General features: G+C 44.0%; 1 long non-coding RNA gene across 2 annotated transcripts in view; it reads left to right on the forward strand.

The window, feature by feature from the left end:
• LOC142895889 (uncharacterized) overlaps window positions 1-20155 on the forward strand; it is an 87607-nt gene that overhangs the window by 58295 nt on the left and 9157 nt on the right. Inside the window, exons 3-4 of one of the 2 annotated variants that reach the window (XR_012928271.1) lie at window positions 1139-1222; window positions 17684-18711. This is a non-coding gene — a long non-coding RNA (uncharacterized LOC142895889). Of the gene's footprint in view, window positions 1-1138; window positions 1223-17683; window positions 18712-20155 lie in introns of those variants that run through there. The other variant, XR_012928272.1, reaches the window with a different exon arrangement.

Genomic DNA, 20155 nt, shown 5'->3' on the forward strand with positions numbered 1-20155 from the left:
AAGTGCGGCATGGATAGAGTTTACGACGAAATGAAATAAATACAAATACGAATAAGAAGTACAACTCAGGATAGTGATGCTCCTTGTGCCACCACACATGACTTCATGTCAATTTTTTTGAAGTCCTTTTTGTGTCCCGTTTCCTCATAAAAAGGAAAAACCCAGCCAGAATTTTATTTGGAACAACCGACATTTCACACTCAGCAAAAGCCAAATTGGTAACGTAGTGGAAGTGGAACGGTGGCGTTAGCCTGCTAAATAGTGTTAGCGTGCACTAGCTAGTTTTTTTTTCTTTCCCGCCCTTTCACGTGTTTGCTGAGCAGAGCGCCAGCTGGGACGGGGACGAGTTGCTTCCTGACTGAAATCATCGGACTGTGACTTCCAGCAGCACTTCCCACTAAATCAATGAGCTGAGCTTTTTGATAAAGTAACCCAGTCGTACAAAACAGTTTTCCCTCAAGGTGCATGCTGCTATTGATTTTCTTCCTCTCACAAAGAAGGTAAAAAAAAAATAAATAGTGCACACAAAGAAAATGTCACTACCTCATTATGGGCATCGATGAATCACAGACACACAAACAGTCTGACTGCCATAGTCAAAGGTCCCATATTGTCCATATTTTAACATTTTCATTTCCCATCCTGGACTCGAGTGTAGCAGCCTCGGCATGATCCGTCGTCCTCTAAGATTTGTAGCTGTCCAGAAACAGCACATTTAGCCCTCTGTTTTCAGCAGGAGCACAACATTTTATCTCCATGCTGCAATGGACCTTCTGCAAGTTTGTAACAAGACCGAATAAGCGGGTAGAACCAACACCTGGTTCGAGGTTTTGCTGTCATTTTACCTAGGAGATGGCTCTGTGCCCTTTGTGATGTCACAAATGACAGGGTTGTTTTTGTTGTTTTTTTTTAAATAAATGCACATTCTGTCGCAGACATGCACACTGCAAGGAGGAGCAAGCAACATAAGCAGAGGGTGGGCTTTTCACATTCCTGTGAGGGAGGTTCACTAATTGACTGGAGGTACATGTGGTTGTGAGAAAACACTGTGAATGTTGCACAATACGAGGGCTTTATGCTATGAAGGCCCGCGTCCTCAGTCGCAATCATCCATCACTCTTTTTTTTTTATCTTTCAGCATTCGCCGTGTCCACCGTGTGCCTCCACCCAAGCTGTTCCACAGCAGTGAAACGGCCCCCAGGGAGCCCAGGCCTGTCTGCAGGTGAGCCGAGACGGGTCTCTAAATATAGTTGCTTGTTTGTGTGAGACTTTGTGCGGTGGGCAGGGACCTTTCTGCATGCATCCTGAGTCAAAACTCACACACACACACACACACACACACACACACACACACACACACACTGAGAAAGGCTTACATGTCACGCCACACTCCCTGCCTACTTAAGGATGAGCCCTCCCCACCAGAGAAGACCATATCGTATTCCCTGAGAAGTTCTCTGGGTCGTGTGTATGCGCTCTTAACCCGCGGCTTCCTGTAAATCTCTTCTGAGGCACAACAGTTGTTTTTTGTGAGGACTGGGAGATTAAACAACTGACAGCCGTTGCGGTTAATTAGCTTGCCTGGGCCTTCCTGTCAAAGGGCCCGGGCTGATAAATGAAGTGAACAAGGATGCTGCCGTCCTCCAGCGTCACTCCGAAGGGGGTCATCACTCATGTCCTCATTCCAATTCAGGCCACAAGACCAGCACCCAGGTTAGGCACTCACACAAAGTGGCGAGCACACATGCATGCACAACGGCGTTGTTTTCATCCAGTCGGAGTTGTATTTTTAGTGCTGGGGTGAAATTCGGTTTTGCAGCAATGCAGTTTTAGGATTCACATTCAGGAAAAGCCCATGGGTGCACAAGATATACAGTATTGACAAGCATCACAACTGCTGGCGAGTTACCTAATCTAATCAAAGCGGCATGATTCCACGTTAGCTATCTGCCTATCTGAAGTCCAGACAGGCTGTCGCTCAACATAACACCTGTTTGAAACACACTTTCCTGTTCATGTCAAAATGTAAATGATTTTCCTTCACCCTTACTTTTGTTAAAATAAGCACAAAACAACAAAAAAGATTGTGAAAGTTTTGACCCAAAAATCAACAACTGTAAAACAATATTGATTACCATCAATAACCTGGGGTTATTATTGAGTCGTTGAACAATATGGATTTTTCAATGGTTGATGCAAATGTTGAATGTAATACATCTGACTATCTAAAATGGCCATTTACAATATAATTTCACTGTTACGTGTTGTTGTTTTGCACTGCATGTGCACCACAACAAACCAGCTCCTTGCTGGTCTTCAGCCAGCAAACGGTAAGATAATAGATTAAATAGGTCCAATGCCGTCATGGCCGGTTAAATAATGAGGTGAGTACATAGCATTCTTTCCCTGTGAATTACAACGTAGACAACCAATTAAGCGTGCTATGTATTCTGTAGCGTCGCTATCGCTGGCAAATTTCTAATTGACATCTTGTCAATAGCAGGTCAGCAGAGGGCTGAAAAGATCCACTCATTCATTAACAAGCAGCAGATTGTCGCACACAGTGGCCGCTGTGGTGTCACTTCTAATCCACGCTTGTTTGCACATTGCACATCAAGTACGTTTTTCTAATGAGCTGAATATTGCAATTAGAAATGGAAGGCCGAGTTGCTGAACATCTAATGAATAAATGCAGACAGGAAAATGACAAATACAATTTTTATTGATCAAAGTAATTTCCATTGGATGAAATTAACTGCTGCCTGTAACACATTTTTCTAACCAAACATGCAGACACTTGTATACTGTAATGGAAAATAAGTATTCTTGTCTTATTCTTTTCTTCTGTTTAGCATATGTTATATGATCACTACTAGTGCATGTAATCTGTTAGTTTCATAGTATAGCCATGTGGCCATCATGTAGTGACCACAAGTAGTGCACATGACGCTCAGGCGTCCATGCCTGTAGTTACCCTTGTATGAGTCCTCTGTCATCTGCTACACATGTGCACATCGTATTCACCTTGTTGTATATGCTGCAACTCATGTGAACATCCGTTGTGCCTCGTCACATCTATGAGGTCTTTTGTAGTGGAATTTCATGATTGCCCTGTGCAGGACATTAGGGGTTGACCCTTTCTCTGGTTGACCTTCTCCAGCCTTCTCCTCTTGTCCCGCCAGGGTGAGCTGTAAATCTGTTCCGCTAGTCTTATATGCTTTGTTTTGTCTCCTCTCATCCTCCCCTCTCCTTTCCTTATCCTCTCCCCACCCGGTCCAAGGTATAAAGGACCTTCATCTTCCTTATCTCTTTGCACTTGCACTGGCATTCACCTGAGCGCCTGCACTTGTTGCATCTGTTTGGTTGTTTGTACTGTGCTTGTGTCTCGGAGCTCCGATCATTTATTCATGTTCATTAAATAGCTTATTTACTCAGTATTTCTGCATTAGTATGTTTACTCTTTTCCGCAACAGTACACTTGGCGATTTTTAATCTTGAAAAAAAAAAGACATAAATGCACAGTCATTGGCAAAAAAATGCCAATAATTAGCCTGATTAATCCTCTAAGTGATTAATCGGTCTAGCACTCATATTATTTGTATATAATGGCGATGTTATAAAACACTGTATGACAGCTCCGTCCACAGTGCAGCAGCTCAGTAATAATGCCGTGTGTGCGTGCTTGTGTGTGTGCGTGATGATAATTTTACTGACTCGGGTCAATATTTACCACTACATCACTGTCAACGGGCGGCTGTCCACCTGCCACTAACCTTCATTTTTCAGCACAGCAGTAGATCCAATCTCTGGTCCATCCAGGTGCTGCCCCCCCACCCCTCTACCCCCATCTCCTCTCTGTGCGACCACTAAATGATTCATCATATCTGGATGCCTCACGAGACAATATTGGCAGGCTGTGTGTGACAGATTGACACGGGAGCAGAGCGATGATGTCATGGCCAACATTATGTTTGAAAAAAATAAAAAAAAATATCGAATGGTTCTCCTACTTTTTAGCGATTTGCTTGTTTCTATATGTTAAAAGAAATAAGAGCTTAGTGGCATCTGTGTAATTTCAGTAATTTTTTTTTTCAAAGCTTTGCAGGAAGCCAACTCTCTCAACTATGCACTACTAGCCTACAGTTTCCCTCATGCAGTACGATACCTATCTATATTTTGTAAAGGGTGCTTCTGAACACTTGCTAGAAAGCACATTGTCAGCTGCCTGTTGCCATGGTTACACCACATATAGGTAACGTCCTTGCCGTGAAGCTCTCGCTTTAGCTATGTGGCATAATGTGAATGTGTGCCATTAGCCATTAGCAGGTTCTATTTATGCTTGAAAGAATATATGGGGAGATTAATTCTGCACATTATCACAGAAGCTTAAAGGAAGACTTAAACATTTTCGATTTAAAAGGCCCAGTGTGTAACATTAACGGCAATAAAGTGGGGTTATATGCAATAGATATTATGCATTTATATTTGTGGTGGGATAAATTAGACAAAAATCAATAGTTGAGCTTTTATTGGATAATACAAAGTATTTCTAGATACATGAATAGCACCGCCGCGGTTAGAAGGATTTTCAGGTGGAATTTGTTTGCTCAGAGAATAAAACCCCCAGAGTGACCAGGAAGTGGCCTTTTTTTCCTGCTGTGTGAATAACTCAAGTTTAACAATCTAATCGCAATTCATCATTCGATAACTGTGAAACTAACATGACAGCAGGGGGGCCCGCTGGGACGGCGCCATACTCCATAAACACACGGGTCATCATTTGTTTTCACAATGCCTGCCTGCAAACAGGTCTTCTGAGCGAGCAGTGTCCGTCTCCATAACTAACTGGCTCCTCCTGGCGGAGTGGTGTGATGCATTTGGAGAGAGTGAGATGCGACCGCTGGCCGGCCGGCTTCTGATTGGAGCGTGGCGAGGAACTGAGAGAATGACGCGCACGCTTAGCCAGCCTCGTGATTTATTGGCACCTTCTCATCTCAGTATGATTCATGGGCCATTAGAGTTCTTCTGGTAAAGGATTAGCTTCACTGGGGATGTCTCCTGGGCCTTTCAGACGCCACGTCTGTCACTATAACATTCTGGGACTCCAAGTGTGGTCTTTGACTCATAATTTAGTGTAATTTACAAGATGCAAAGTCTGGTGCCCCAACTGTGATTCTGTCTGTGAAACACCCAAAGTGCCAGACGGGGAAATAATGAACCTTTCTATCAGGAAGCAGCCGACAGAAGCTTATGCAAGCCGGTGCTGCCGACTGGGAACTCCAGCGAGGGAACTGTGACACATTGACTGAAGGAAACGGAGAAAAAGAAGTAAGAAGAATGAAAGAACATTAACTTGTACCGTGCGTGCTCCCGACCGACTGAAGCAGTTGCAACACATTTGCTTTGATGGATTAGCAGAGAGGAAAACAGTTTATAAGAAAAAAATAAAAAACAGGGGAAAAAATGGAATCGCATAGCGGTGAAATAATTTTTTCGTTTGTCTGGGAGGGTAGAGAGGCACAGGGACGGGATGCAGTGGTGAGAGATTGAGAGTCGCGGCAGCGAGTACAGCTCTTCACGTGGTGTGGCCCCCGAATTCTTTTATCTATCCCACATCAAAGTGGCCCAAAGCTTGTGAAACATCTCGGGGGAAGAGATTACACGACTGTCGGGCTTCCAGCGCTTCACTTCCTCCAGCAGAGGAAGGATTTCCGAACCCGCTCTGGCCACTAACGACACTAACTGCTAGTGAGGCGTGACAGCAGCCAGAGAAGAGAAGGTCTCTTATACCTTCTGCACACACCAAGTCACTGTGATCCAAGAGCAGAGGTGTCAGTGTTTGAATTTATTGTGGCCCTATTATGGCCGTTTCCAGATTTAATAAATCAACATTGGTGGCCTCCTTCCAACAATACGCAAGCTTTGTTTGAAATAAATGGTATAAATGTGCAAGTTGTCCTTTTTTTGTACTGGGTGTACTTTGCTAATGATGCAAAAATTGTTAAAGAGCTGAAAAAGTCATTTCGCGTAATATGACCTCTTTAAATAAAATGACATTGGGAAACTGGGATGACACAGATGCAAAGTAATGAAGACAAAGAGAAGTATGCAGATGCATTTTTATGTTGTTGTTGCTGCGAGTGACTGCACTGTTATAAATGAAGTGAATTAAATCCAAGCAATTAATGAGCAGATAAAGACGGTGAGAAAAGAGGGAAGAACTCCTAGTTCTGGGTTTCCTTTCCCCCCTTGGACCAGAAAAGTTTCCGTAGCCTCTGGCTGTTTGTGTTGCCACAGACGCATGAGTTCAGGGGAGGTTTTGAAAAGCGTAGCGAAGAACAGCTCAAAAACCTGTTGTGCTGCCACGAAGGCCAGTGTTTCCTCTCCAGGGTGAGACACGACCACCTCTGGCATGCTTCTGCTCCCCCTCTCTGCCTTGTGGCGCACCTTGTTTTTGTCCCCTTCCAAAGGCCCAGCCAAGCAATGGTTTTTCCATAAGCAGCAATTTCTTACTTAAAATGTCGATGCGTTGCAGCTGCTAAATAAAGATCAGTCAATAGGTAGGACACAGCACCCTTAATGGATGGAAACGTTTTTCAAACCTTTGCCTGAATCTGCTCCCGGTGTTCCTTGCGTTAACGCCGTGGCCCCCTGGAGAGACGGTGGCTGGAAGAGGTGTGTGCTGCTCCCTCCACACTGCCTGAGTCTGTTCAGCTGTGGCTTGGGAATCAATACCTTCCAGGTCTCTAGCTTTTCCTTTTTACACACCAAGGGCGGATAATTGCGCACATCTCTGCCGCTGTGTGTGTGTGTGTGTGTGTGTGTGTGTGTGTGTGTGTGTGTGTGTGTGTGTGTGTGTGTGTGTCGTCTCACAGACTGTCACTGCAGAGTGCTGCCCTTCTTCCCCCCACCTCCTTAACTAGAGCGGCGTTTCATTAGCGGACACTTGAGCGATGTCCTTTATACAGGAGAACTTGTCAGGGCCGCAAGGTTGCACTTGTGGGAAGAGATGTGGTTACCCAGAGCGCACGCTATCATCTATCATATGTAAATAGTGGGTTTGCAGGCCAGAATCGAAGGCGCCCTTGTTGTCTTAGGATTCCTCCTCCCCCCTCCTTCCGCTATTGATTGTTCAGGAGCAATTACACGCTTAAAGTTCCACTTAAAGCTAAAAGTTAAAGTCGCACTGATTGTCACATCTGAATTGTCACATTGTCACACATGAAAGTGTGAAATTTGTCCCTCCCATCCCGTGAGGGAGCGGTGAGCACCAGCGGTGCTCTTCCTGCCCTACCGTCGCCCCCCCGCCCCACCCCTCCTCACCCCCCTAACCCTCGAGAGCTTGTCCAGCCTTAAATACTGAGTGTCAAGCAGGGAGGCAACAACTACCGGTTTTACAGTATTTGTAATACACCTCCCAGTCTCACCGCCGGCACCCCACCACTATTCCAAAATGACACATTGATAATGGCTTTGGCTGACCTTTGAATCTGTTAGTAAGGCAAGATGGAATATCTCTGTAAGTGCAACCCCTGTAGTGTAGAATTGCAATGCAGCTTGTGCCTTTAGCAATCTGCTCTACTTTTAACAGGATTCACAGCGCAAACAAAACAAAACAAAAGCAAAAACCTGACCTGACATTTTCCTCACATTACGTCTCACTGTAAGTGTTAAAGAGCAAATGTTTACTTTGCTGGAAAGTGATTTCTGCTCCTTTCATGCTAATGAAAAGGAGAGCGGCAGTGTGTATTTTTTGCAATGGAAAAGGTTTATCTTCTTTTGTTCTTCTTTTGTAAAAAAGTAAAAAATGTGTCTAAATTCATTTTCTTAAACCAACAAGCCACATGATTAATTATTCATTTGTTCTTCAAGATGCTTTGCTTCTACTATTGATGACATTTTGTAAAAAAAAAACAAAACAAAAAAAAAACTGCTCTCCTTGCAGCGATATGAATATTCATGGCTGTCAGCCTGACACAGTCAGTGTGCAACTCGGTACCTAAAAAGTGTGACGCGCCTCCTGCCAGACTTTCTAATGTGGCTCGTACATTTGTTGCTGTTGTAAACAGCACAAAGTTGTGACAAGTGGTTTTGGTTCACGCATCTGAAATCCATCAGGGTGTGTGCACACCATCTGGCACGTGAGCTGATCAGCCTGTTGATTTTTGGAATCACCCTTAAAAATATTTGCTTCTGTGATCACATGGCTCAGTGTGCACCAGCGTCAGCTGAAAAGTTGTAAGTGAAGTTTGTCTTTGTTTGTATTTTGATTCAAGGTTCCATCACTGCTGCAAACTTCTGCTCTTGAAGCAACCTAAACAGAGAGCTCGCCTTCTAATGATGCGCGTAATGTTGCTGTGACCTTGGCGTCGGCAAACTAAATCTCCCGACCTCTGCGACCTCTTTTCATGTGCTAATCTTTTGTCTCTTTTGTCTCTCTCTGTTATTTATACAGCGATAACATAGGGATCGCAGTGTGTTAAAACACACACAGAATGCCTGTAATGTCTATTCAATGAAGGTGGATCTATTGGATCGATTTACAATAGATCTATTTGTGTGGCTGCTAGTCTTTTGCCAACCACAAGCGTACTGTGAAAATGCACCCTCTGTGACTTATTCACCCTCTGTTTGATTTATTTAAAAAAATATTGATAATAAAAGCATCAGCTTTTTCCAGAAGCAGCTTGTTTAGAAGTCTTTTTTTTTTTGTTGGACTTGTAATTTTCTGGTTTTGGACAAACATTTTATATTTTCAATGGTCCAGGCCAACAGACAGAAGCTTTTTTCAAAGCAAGTTATTAATTATGCTTCAGCTGTTTTCATCAGGGCAATGAGGATGCTGCTTATGTTAAGCATTCTTATGCTAATGCATAGAAGTTAGTGGTTTAAGTAGTAGTAGTAGTAGTAATAGTAGTAGTAGTAGTTTAAGAATTCAGCTACTGGACAACAAAGGCTGGGATTGGTGTATCATTTTTATTGTAAACCTTTTGAATGATAAAATACACACAGACTGCTCCCGGGTAGATTCTGCCACAATACATGTCACATTAAACACAGTCAATCTATTTGTTTGTGTTGAAAAGTGTAGTTGTACTTAATTATTTGCCGCTTGAGAGGTTTGAATGTGTCTTCTTAACTGGCAACGGAATCTCTCAGCCATCCTCTCAGCCCTGTGAGAAGGAGGCGCTCGTGTTTAATGGGACATATGCGATGGCTGGAATGGAGGCTGATCCAGTGTCATCCGGTTCATTAAGGGTGTTTACTGTGTATAAGAGCTCATCGGGGAACAGATGCTGCATTACAGTTTCAACCATAAATGGTTTGCGATGACACTACGCTGGTCGAGTTTGTTTCCTCCCACCAAAAATAAAATGTTCTTTTAGTTAGAAGGAAGCTTTTTTTTTTTTTTTTTTTTTTTTTCTGTTTTGCTGCCAGCAGTTATCAGCAGGCTGGCGCCTGTTAACCCTTAGAGCAATTATTGCTTTTGTTGCCAAATTCTCTGTTGCACAATGTTGAATAAGCCTCTTACAAAAGACGCCATCCATTTGGATTAAATTCCACAGTCGGCCAGTCAAACAGCTAGAAATAAATAAAGATTTTTACCAAATGCCAATTTGCTAGACATAAAAACTGGATTGTTGTTTTTCTATTGATAGTCAAGCAGGAATATATTTAGCAAGATGCATCCGAGTCCAGTGACACGGTAGAAAGAGAAAGAGAAAATATCTAAAGTCTGTGAAATACTTCAGACCTTTTGGATTGCACCTCCAATTTGTGTCTGTTCTCAGATGTTCAGGTGTCACCATCCAACTCATGAGTCTCTGTCACCAGTCATCTCCGGTGAGACGCTGTATTGACGGTTAATCTTCCCGCCAGGCAGCGCACCTAGTGGCGACTACTGGCGATCAGCCAGTAGTCGCTGGCTTTAGAAAAGAAAATATTTCTAATCCCATTCTGTTGATCTAAGTGGGATTTTGCGGTGCCCACTTGCTGGGGATCAGCTGACAGAAAAGGGTTTGCTAACAATCGATTGCAACCATAAAAACTTGTGACGCCACTGGACATTAATGTTGTATGCATTATCCAGGTGATCTTCACATATGGAAACTGCTGACTCAGTCTGCCTGTAACACTTAACTGACTCGTAACTGGATTTATTCTCATTTGGATCTCTATGTGAAACAGCAGCGCTGTTTAAAGTGACTGACAGCTAGCGGTGATGAGCGTAATGCCCTTCGAAGACTCAAAGACCGATACAGCCTATTTGAAGCGCATTTACCTTTTCATAACCATCAGAGTCAATCAAATACTCCCAGTTAGGGTGAAGTGCGTCTCAGCTGTTGGAGAAGGAGACGCGGCTCTTGCATCATTTGATGAAAAAGGGTCGTGTAAGTGCTCCAAAGTGAACTTCAGTGGCCGGGATTGGAGATGGAGTCACTGTGTGGTTCCTTCAAAAGCAGGAAGGATCAAACGGGGAACGGGTCGTAATGAAATGACACCGGACACAGACACGATTGAGCTCTTGTTGTTTGTGAGGACGGCTGAGCCAGTGGAGGGAGCTCGTACGTCGGCTGAAAGCTGATCGGGGTAATCGGATCAGTCCGCCATGCAGCAGCAGGTGGGGATGGCCTGTCCTCTTACTGGTCCTCTGTGACTCTGTGTGTGTGTGTGTGTGTGTGTGTGTGTGTGTGTGTGTGTGTGTGTGTGTGTGTGTGTGTGTGTGTGCGTGTGTGTGTGTGGGCACGTTGACTTCCTCTGTCCTTGCAACCCAATAAGTGGCAGGGTTTCCTGACTCACCGATGATTGATTGCATTAAAGAGGCGGAGGCAGAGAAATATGGAAGAGAAAACGATATGATGCCAACCAGAGAAAGGGAGTGGGAGGGGGTGAAGTGAGGTCAGGTCACTCGAAGGCCGGGCCTCTGCCAGACATTCTTCACCTCTCTCTCCTTTTCCTCTCATCCCCCCTGCAACACTAACGCCTCTGGTTGCACAGCAAAATGCGATGGGCTTCAATTTGGTCTGCAGTTCTACAATAAGAGTTGTTGTTGTTTTGTTTTTTTGTAACACACATATAGAGCTACCAGATATTTAACAAACGTCTCCAGCTCCATTCATGCTACTTTGCCTCAACTGACCTTATTCCCACTCTCCTCCCCAACCTCTCTCCAATGATGAGCTATGAATACCATATCTGCCAATGTGATTGCAGTCTAAACGGACAGATTGACAGATTTCCTGCCATTGTGTGGAACTGCAGATCCCTGCTGCAACACCCAGTTCTTTTTTTTCTTTTTTTTTTTAATGATGCCTTGCACCTTGCGTCCGCTAACTTTCCGCTCATCTCATTTCAAGTGGAAAACTGTAGGTACAGTGGTGCCTCACTCTTTGCATGTTCTCCCTGTGTCTGCATGGGTTCCATCCAGGTTCTCCTCCCAGGTCCTTTGTGTGTGATTCGTAGGTTGTGAATATGAGTGTGGATGGTTGTCGGATGAACTATTGACTTGTCCGGGGTTGTAACCCCGCCTTCACCCTAAGGCAGCTTTGATAGACTCCAGCATCCCTGCAGTCCTCAGTGATTGAGAAGTGATGATAGAACATGGATGGATCCAGTCGAGCTCCAATGAACACACTGCCGCCTCCCGTCACCCAAACTCTATTTACATTTCTGGAACAGTGCAGCTGGATCTTCATACCTCACTGCGACAGCGTTCAGCTGGAGTCCATCGGCAGAACAATCTGATATAAATAATATTCCGGAAAAGTGCTTCATGGCTGTGATTATGATTTTGTTCTCGTCTGCGTCCGTCAATACTATCCATCAGCAGCCGGGGAGCTGCCGAGGGCCGAGCTGGACGTCCCTCAAGTCAATTCTAAAATTTAAATTACAGTTGTTGATGGCCATCGACCTATTTCCTCTCTTGGGTTGGCAGCCCAATTTTGTTGTTGTGTCAAGTGTTTGCAAAGTTAAAGGAGATGTTAATGCAGACTTCTGGCATGGTTCACCGTTAAACGTAGATATAGACTAAATCATCCGACGAGGGCAAGAAATCTGACTCGGCTGTCGAGACCCGACGTGTGAATTCAACGCTAAATTATTTGTTGCAGTTGTTTTAAATTGGCAGGAGGATCCAACAGAGAACAATTTTTGGAGCACAGTTGGAGTCTGAGCTGTGGTTTAGGCCACGTGACAGCAGTATCGCACGCGCTTGTCATTTTTACTGTCACTGTCAAGTTATTGCATGGAGCGAAAGTGCTGCCACACACAGTTCGACACGTGTGAAACAGCCCCTGATTGGGAGACAACATGCATGCGGCAACATTTTGTTGATAGTAGAGAGCGTAAAACAAACCTGATACAATGCCAGTATCTGTTTTCAACGTGAAAAATACAAACATACTCACACACGCACACACACACACACACACACAGATATCTCACAGGTAATGTTGTCCGAGTCAAATCTCTGAATATGCTGCAGCTCAAGGCAAGACTCCAAGGATTGTACAACAGGGCCAGCAGTGCCAGAATGTTTGAAGCAGCTGAACCTCCCTTTCAGACCTTGGGGAGCTTTTTGCATTGATGTAAACTCACTTGTTGATCGTACTGCCTTGCTTTTCAGAAAAAGAAAAAAATAATATTTTGTGTTGATTTGGATCGAAGCAGACAATGCTTGAAAAATCACACGTCCCAGCCAAGGTCTCCTGCATTTGCCAAAATGTCGCCTGGCTGCGATTTACAATGCACCACGCCGAAGAACAACAATTGCACATCTTTCTCGGCGAGCCAAATGACAAAACCATCTCGGGGGTTTAGCTGGAACGGCCCCAAAATGAGAAAATGTCCAATGAGCCTCGGCTCTCCGGGTGTGACTGCAAATGCCAAGAGGTCAGCGGAGAATGGCAAGGTTCCATTTGACAGAAAGGCAGCAGTAAGTCAAACAACCGTTCATCACAGCCGAAGGTCTGCAGGTAGACGACCTCTGAAGGCGCAACGCATGGCACCTCTGCAGCAGGTGGACCGCAGGATCACGGCGGCGCTGCTCGTGTCAACCGAGGCTGCAGTTCACACTGACTCACCAACAAGATTGGGGGAAAAAAACAAAACAAAAAACCTGTTACATTGCTAGTAAGAAGAAGACCTTGAACGCCGAGCTTAACCTGCTGCCACTGCCGCTGACCCTGCCACGCCGCTTCCTCGTGTCCTGGAAGTCCTTTCCTGTTGACTGATTGGCTCTAATCGCATTATAATGTCCACATATTGCATCGTCCTTGTGGCCCTCCTGGAAACCCTGCATGGCGACGGAGCCGAAGCGACGGCACAATGACAGTGAGTTTAAAAGGGCATCTGTGCACTCCCTCTCTCACACGCACGCACACACACACACACACACACACTTAGAATGGAGAGCAGGGCACACACTGTCATTTTGACAAGGTGATGACTGTTCTGCCGCTCCGAAGGTCGGCTCCCTCCTGAGCGCAGTGTTATCACCCCGGTCTCAGCTCCTCCTCCACAAACACGGCGGACACTTGACGTTGATGTGCGGTTTCTTCGGCTCCAACAGGTTGACTTTAACGAGCACCCCGGCATTACGCATCGGTACCATTATCCCCTCCCAGAAATAAGATCCTTTAGAATTAGCCATTATGCAGATAACTGGCAGTCGGCGTCGCTTCTCATTTCCATTTTGTTTTTTCGTCTTCTTTTTTTTTTTTTCCGCGGGAGCCACAGCAAAGATGTGCAGATGGAAAGTAAAAAAAACAAAACAAAATAGATGCCTTTGAGAAGCGGCTGCGCAGGAACGCTACGATGAGCTTTTCTATACGATGCATGCGGTCACGTTGCAGGAAAGACCAATTACATTGTTTATGCACGACTCAATAGGAAATGTCATTTGTAATCACAGCACCTTTGAATTTGAATAGACCTGCACTTAGCTGCTCTGCACTCTTCCATCTGCACTATTTGGCTCGTCTTTGATCCAAACCAGATATACATGCAAATACTTTCGGGGCCTCAGACTTGCTATCTGTATTCAGACTGTCTATTGTGCTTCTCCTGAAAACCCATCTCCTATAATTTAAACGCAACACCTGGAGTTTCGGGGAAACTTTGATGACCAGTGATTTGAATTGCAGAGGCCTTTATCCTCAAGATGTACAACGGGAATCGCCAAACAGTGTATTAAAGCTGCAAGTCAAAGTCAACGTTTCTGTAGCACTAACTACTCAACTCGGACTATTATTTACATTTTTGCGTGTGTGTGTGTGTGTGTGTGTGTGTGTGTTTGCTTACATGCAAAAAAAAAAAGTTGTTAGTGTTTACCCCCCCCAAAAAAATTTTTTTTGCAGGACATTTCATGCTTCAAACATCTTGCCAAACACATATGCATGTGCAACCAACACGTGACGTTAGCTGCGGGCATATAATGCTGATTTAATGAATATTCCAACACTTTCTCCTTTCCTTTGATGTGTGTTCAGGAGTCTGATTTCATGGCGCCGTCTTCATTAGTTTTTCTTGAGCGACCGAACCTGTGAGAAGCTGAGCTGAATGGCAGGTGTGTGTGCTTTTAATTGGACTGTGTAAGCCGGACTAGCGTGCACTGAAGCAGACTGGCGGTGGGGACCTAATGGAACTGATGAAGTTATATCAGGCAGCAGCATCGCAGCTAATCCGCAGGGACTTGTTTTGTCAGGGTGAACCAGAAAGGATATAGATATATTTAAAAAAAAATCAAGTGGAAGCTTGTAAAATGAATGACAAGTAATTGAACTGTTTTGATTCTCTGTTAAGTAAATATGTCCTAACTTACTTTTGTTGCTTCATCATAATTTAGGAATTTGACGCTGGTTATTAGCCTGGGGCTAAATGCTTAGGACTCTTTTTTTGTACTATTTCTGTTTTTGTTTTTGTTTTCTTTTTAAGTCCGAGTCTGGAGATGTCACTTTTCAATCCTGTCTCTTGCCCCCTTAATCTGCAGAGGGAGCTGATTGGCGATAAAATCCACATAATATTATTAATAGGCTTTCCAACTTCCTTTTACTAGGATCTTGGCAAGACGGACGAGAGTTGAAAGTTTAAACCTGAGCTGCCAAGTTGCCGTACAAAGCTTGTGTTGCTACATATTCCTTTAAACTTTCAATTTTAGCTGATTTTCTCCTTTGCTGAAATGAAAAGTATGAGTTTCATTTTTGCTGGGTCGCCTGCTGTCTGCCAGATTAATGGAACCTCAGATGTAAAAAGTGTAGAAGCAGAAAGTTCCTTGTTGTAATGCAGCATCTTGGCGCTGATAAACCAGGATACATTTTGGGACAGGAGTGCTATTGATCTTTCTCCCATGGAGAGCTGAAGAGGACAGGAGGACAATTTCCTTCTCCCGAACAAGGACAGTGATTAGAGGAACTGACCTTGTGGAGTTAAAGAGAAAAACAAAGGCTGTTACCTGAAAGAGTCCAATAAAGAGGAGCGAGTGAATGAGACTGAAATGCTGATGGGGGAACGGAGCTGGATGGACCACAACCATTATTTCATAGAGAAAAGACTTCACATCTATTTACTGCAGACAGCCAGCAGTATTTAATTTCATATTGTTGGACTGCACTATATCCTGATGATATGACTGTACGGCCAGCTGTCGTATACGAAGTCTTTATTGCATTTGGCAGTCAGATTATTTCCCTTGTCTCAACCTGGATCGTTGTCTGTTTCCAGGGCAACTGTCGTCCCCAGAGCGCCCGGACAGGGATGGTCCGCTCTGGGCTTGTTTTCTTAGCCCTCGGTGCGTTGACCCAGGTTGCCGCCCAAAAACAACTAGTCAGAACGAAGGCTGGAGTTCCCTCCCTGCCCTGCACAAACACAAGCTGTTTGCTCATGCTGATGGCTGATATTTAAAGGTTGCGTTAATTGTCTCATTTGGCTGGTTTGTGGTCTGCAATCAATTTTAGATATTGGCAGCTGGTCTTGTGTTTGGACGCATGTTAAACATTTAGAATTGCTCATGGGAAATGGTGCTTTTCAGCCGCCGGTGCCATATCGTGGACTTACCTTGGACACCAAACTGGATGTTTCCTAAATGGGTTTGTTGATGGAAAAAGAAAGAGAAGAGAAGAAAGAGAGAGAGAGAGAGAGAGAGAGAGAGTGCGATGAACGAAGGGAAGACTTGAAAGACGATTGAACGGAAACGGCAGTGAAATGGCTCAATGATTGGAAGAAAAAAAAAACTCACTGGGAAAAAAAATGAGGAATGTTTGTTTCAGAATGACGTTCTTGGTTCTTCCTTCAATTTGAAAATTCCGGTTCAGACAAAAAGTAATCCTCTAGCGTTCAGGCTAATCTCCTCAGCTGCAGCAGATATTGTTTACAACTGATAGTAGCTTCTTCTTCCGCATTTTCTTTTCCAGAGCAATTCAAAGGAGTTGATTCTCTTCTTCTACCCCCTGTTTTCTATGAAGAGGAAGCTAAATAATTGTAGAATCCTTGGAAATTGTGAAATTAAAATGTGAGTGATCACATGTGGTGGAAGAATAAATAAATCTGTATTTATATGAAATTAGGTCTAAACGATGAAATTCTGAAGGTGAAATCTCCAGGCCTTGATGTTAATGGGTAATAATTCAAACAACTACAGTAGCCACAGAGTATTAGAAATAAACTAAACCCCCCTTCTTAAAACTTTTACCTTGTGTGGATGTCACTGTCACCTCTATATTTTCATTTATTTTTATTTTTATCCTCTTTCTGGAAGTCCAGACAGCCACAACTTGGACTTACTCTGATGCACATTAACTGGCTTCCCTATGTTTGCAGCAGATGCGCTTCGACTGAACGATTTCCATTTGGCACCTTATGTGCTGCAACTGGAGAAAATGTTATCTTTATGGGTGGGGAAATAGAGGAAATGGCCCCTGGCTCAGTGCGGCTGACAGCGAGACATTGATCAAGACGGACAGGTCTTCTAATGGACATACCATACATTGCTTCCAGCTATCTGATGTATATGACATGTGCATTGGCTTGATGTTTAGCCTCCTGCCTTTTACTGTCTCCTTGGAGATTCACACTGCCGTACACGATGTGACCAATCGAAACGGTCCCGCCAGAGGAAACGCCAGCCGATTTGTGCGGTTTTGAGGATATTCCGGAACTCTTCTCATCCGTGTACCATCACGCGGGGGTTAAGTCCCGTGTGAGTCGCCGTTCATTGTGCATTCATAGCCAAAGTGTGGGCTGGGCATGAGATGGATGGAGCGCTAACGCGTTCAGACAAACAGCCAGGCCCCATTAATATTCCATTATCTCTTGTGTCGTTCTTCTTTGGGAGGGGAAAGCAGAGGAATCTCATGCTGCCGGACCGTTGCCTGGGTCTTACTGGGAATCGTACAGATCCACACGTGGCACCACCTGTGGCTCAGATCTTTCCATGACTATTGGGGGGTTCCATGAGGGAAGAGCTTTTGGAAGCATTCTGTGATCACTGTCGGCTGAGTTATCTTCTAAAAGCCACAGAGATGGATCAAATGCGAGCAAGCGGCTGGGATAGCACCTCAGCTTTCAGTTACGTTCACCGGTCATATCTCTCAAACATTTCTATGCCTGGTTCCCTCTTTGTTTTTCCTCTTTTTAAACATGCTCAGAGTTTTCCTTTTGTTCTCACCCCCTTGCTGCGTCTCTCTAGGTGGAGGCTGTAAAGTAGACGAGCGCAAATGAGTGAAACGGCGAGCGCTCTTGCCGAGCTAGATCAGGCAGGAAATTGGGAATCTGCACGAGCATGTCAAGACGCAAGGGGCAGAAAGGCAAGGTACATTTATTTCCACCGCGCCACTGGGACACCAGGCAATTCCGAGAGGTTAAAGGAGACAGAGATTGAAAAAAAATGACAGTATTTAAAGGGGGTGAAACTTGAAGCAGACAGACAGAAAATTTAGGATGACAGTCAATTTAATTCACTGAAGAGATGAAGAAAATAGGAATGTTTTTCAGCCCAGATTTCAAATAGCAGATGCAAGAGAAGACCTCAGATGGTGACCAGGAAACCTCCTGAAGACACCTGGTCACTAAACATCCTCATTGTGCTGCATGGAGGACATCAAGCGCCAGATTCCAATACTGTGGAATTGTGGAAGTGGAGTGGAATACTCAGCAGTCGATAAACTTCACCATCATCGCTTTCCATTCATCTATTCATCCATCCAGGCTAGTTAAATCAAATGAGAGCTGGCACCAGAACCGGTGTAACACTTGTACTTGGTTCCACTTTGTGTAAAAGGGACATCAGAGACAGGGGTAAAAGTGTTTTGGGCCCAGCTTTGAATCCAAACAGAGTTAAGTTATTAATAAATATGAAATCCCAGGTCTGTTTTGGTTCGTGTCCAGCACATTAAGGAAATATATTGATGCTAGTACCTTTACTTACCTGCGCTAGATGCCTGATTACCGAGTCCAGACGTTTGTTCGTATTTACAAATGTTCCAACTCGTGCACACTGGCATTCATGCCTGACTGATGTCTTTGCGCTGCTTGTTTACCACAGATTTCATGACTGTCTGCTTTTGTGACGCTGGTGTGTTACAGCTGCCACCTCATCCTCCCGTTTGCCTTCACTTCCAAACCTTGGGTTCTTTTTGTTGTTATTGTTGTTGTTGTGTTTTTACTTTTTTAGGAACTTGAGTCCTCATTGTCATGCTGCGGAAGATATTGGTGTGATGTCGCCATTAAAAGAAGCTGACACAAATTGCATGAGCCACATGTTGATGAATTAGGATTTACGTCTCGTCTTTCCCAATCCAACATCTGAGTGTTTCTCAGGCGGTTACTCTCAGGATCAGTCTTAATAGCAGCAAATTGCAAATCAATATCTCTTGTCTTCCATCCTAACAAGGACTTGAAGTGAACTGGTTGGGATGCCTTCACAGCTCCAGGTCCTCCTAACTCTAATCCCCAGAGATTTGAACAAATTAATTTAAGAAAGCAGTAGATATCTACATTAAAGGGATAGTCCAATGTTTCTGATGTGTTGCGAGTTTGTTCTGGCCACCAGAGACGCTGGTCAGGTTTACTCTGCAGATGGGAACACCAGTGCCAGATAAATCCGTGTGACCAGAATATCAATGTTGGTTTTAATGCACACTACACACAAACAAAATGACTGCAATTTGAGCTTCCAGCAGAAATGCCTAATTTTTGTCCTCCTGCTGTAGCACACCGTGTGCCAAACTCTCCCAGATGCTCTCTCACTGTTTGCCTCTCTCAGTGTTTGATCATTGTTGTGTCATCTTGTAAACCCAAGAGAGCAAACAAATGAGCTTTTCATCTGATCTGGATTAATGAAATGTAAAGATGTAGTTGATTTACATCAACGTTGTTTATTATATCCAGGTCAGATCGGAGTGTATTATCAAAGTGCAGGCAAAGTGGGCTGAGAGCCTCCATACTCTTTCTGTGGTAGCTATTATGATTTGTGTGTTGTGATCTTTTTATTTAGAACAATTCTGAAGATGGCAGTCGATAACAGTATTACAGCAACCTGGTCCGATAATGTATAGGACGATTTCAGTGTCGCTAACAGCCCAGTGGGCAACTATTAATAGGATCTGCTGACAGAAAATGGAATGAAAATACAAATGTTGTATATTAGTTAGTAAGTATATTTGCTTACGATATTAAGTCAACATTAATATATACAAAAGAATGTCCACTCTGAAGGCCTTTAACTTTGATGGGTTGCTGATGTTTTATCTCTCTCTCTCTCTCATGAAATGAAGAGGGCTTCAAGTAAAAAACGATTATCAAATGCTGTCAACAGCTGTAAAGTTTGATTTGTCTTAGTGTGCAGTTTTGCTCTCCAGGGGCTTTAGTTTATGTACACTTTCTTGTACACTTTCTGCCTCAGACTGCTTCTATCCAGCTGTTTACCTCCGAGTCAAATTAATTTAGGAGATTAACTGGCTAATAAGAGCAGATCGCCTCACGTAATGACTCACTCGCTACATTGCCGGCACTCCCAGGCCCTGGAAATCAAGAGGGATGGAGCGGCAGAGCACAGCTAATAAAAACAGATAAATACGGTCTAAATTTCGCTGGATTCTTATCTTATTATGTTTACGTTTAATAACGGTTGCCACACCAAGAAAAAAAGAACTAAGAAACA

The sequence above is a fragment of the Nelusetta ayraudi genome, unplaced genomic scaffold, assembly GCF_046127955.1.
Source record: "Nelusetta ayraudi isolate G7.1 ecotype Tasmania unplaced genomic scaffold, CSIRO-AGI_Nayr_v1 ptg000004l, whole genome shotgun sequence".
Taxonomy (NCBI): Eukaryota; Metazoa; Chordata; class Actinopteri; order Tetraodontiformes; family Monacanthidae; genus Nelusetta; species Nelusetta ayraudi.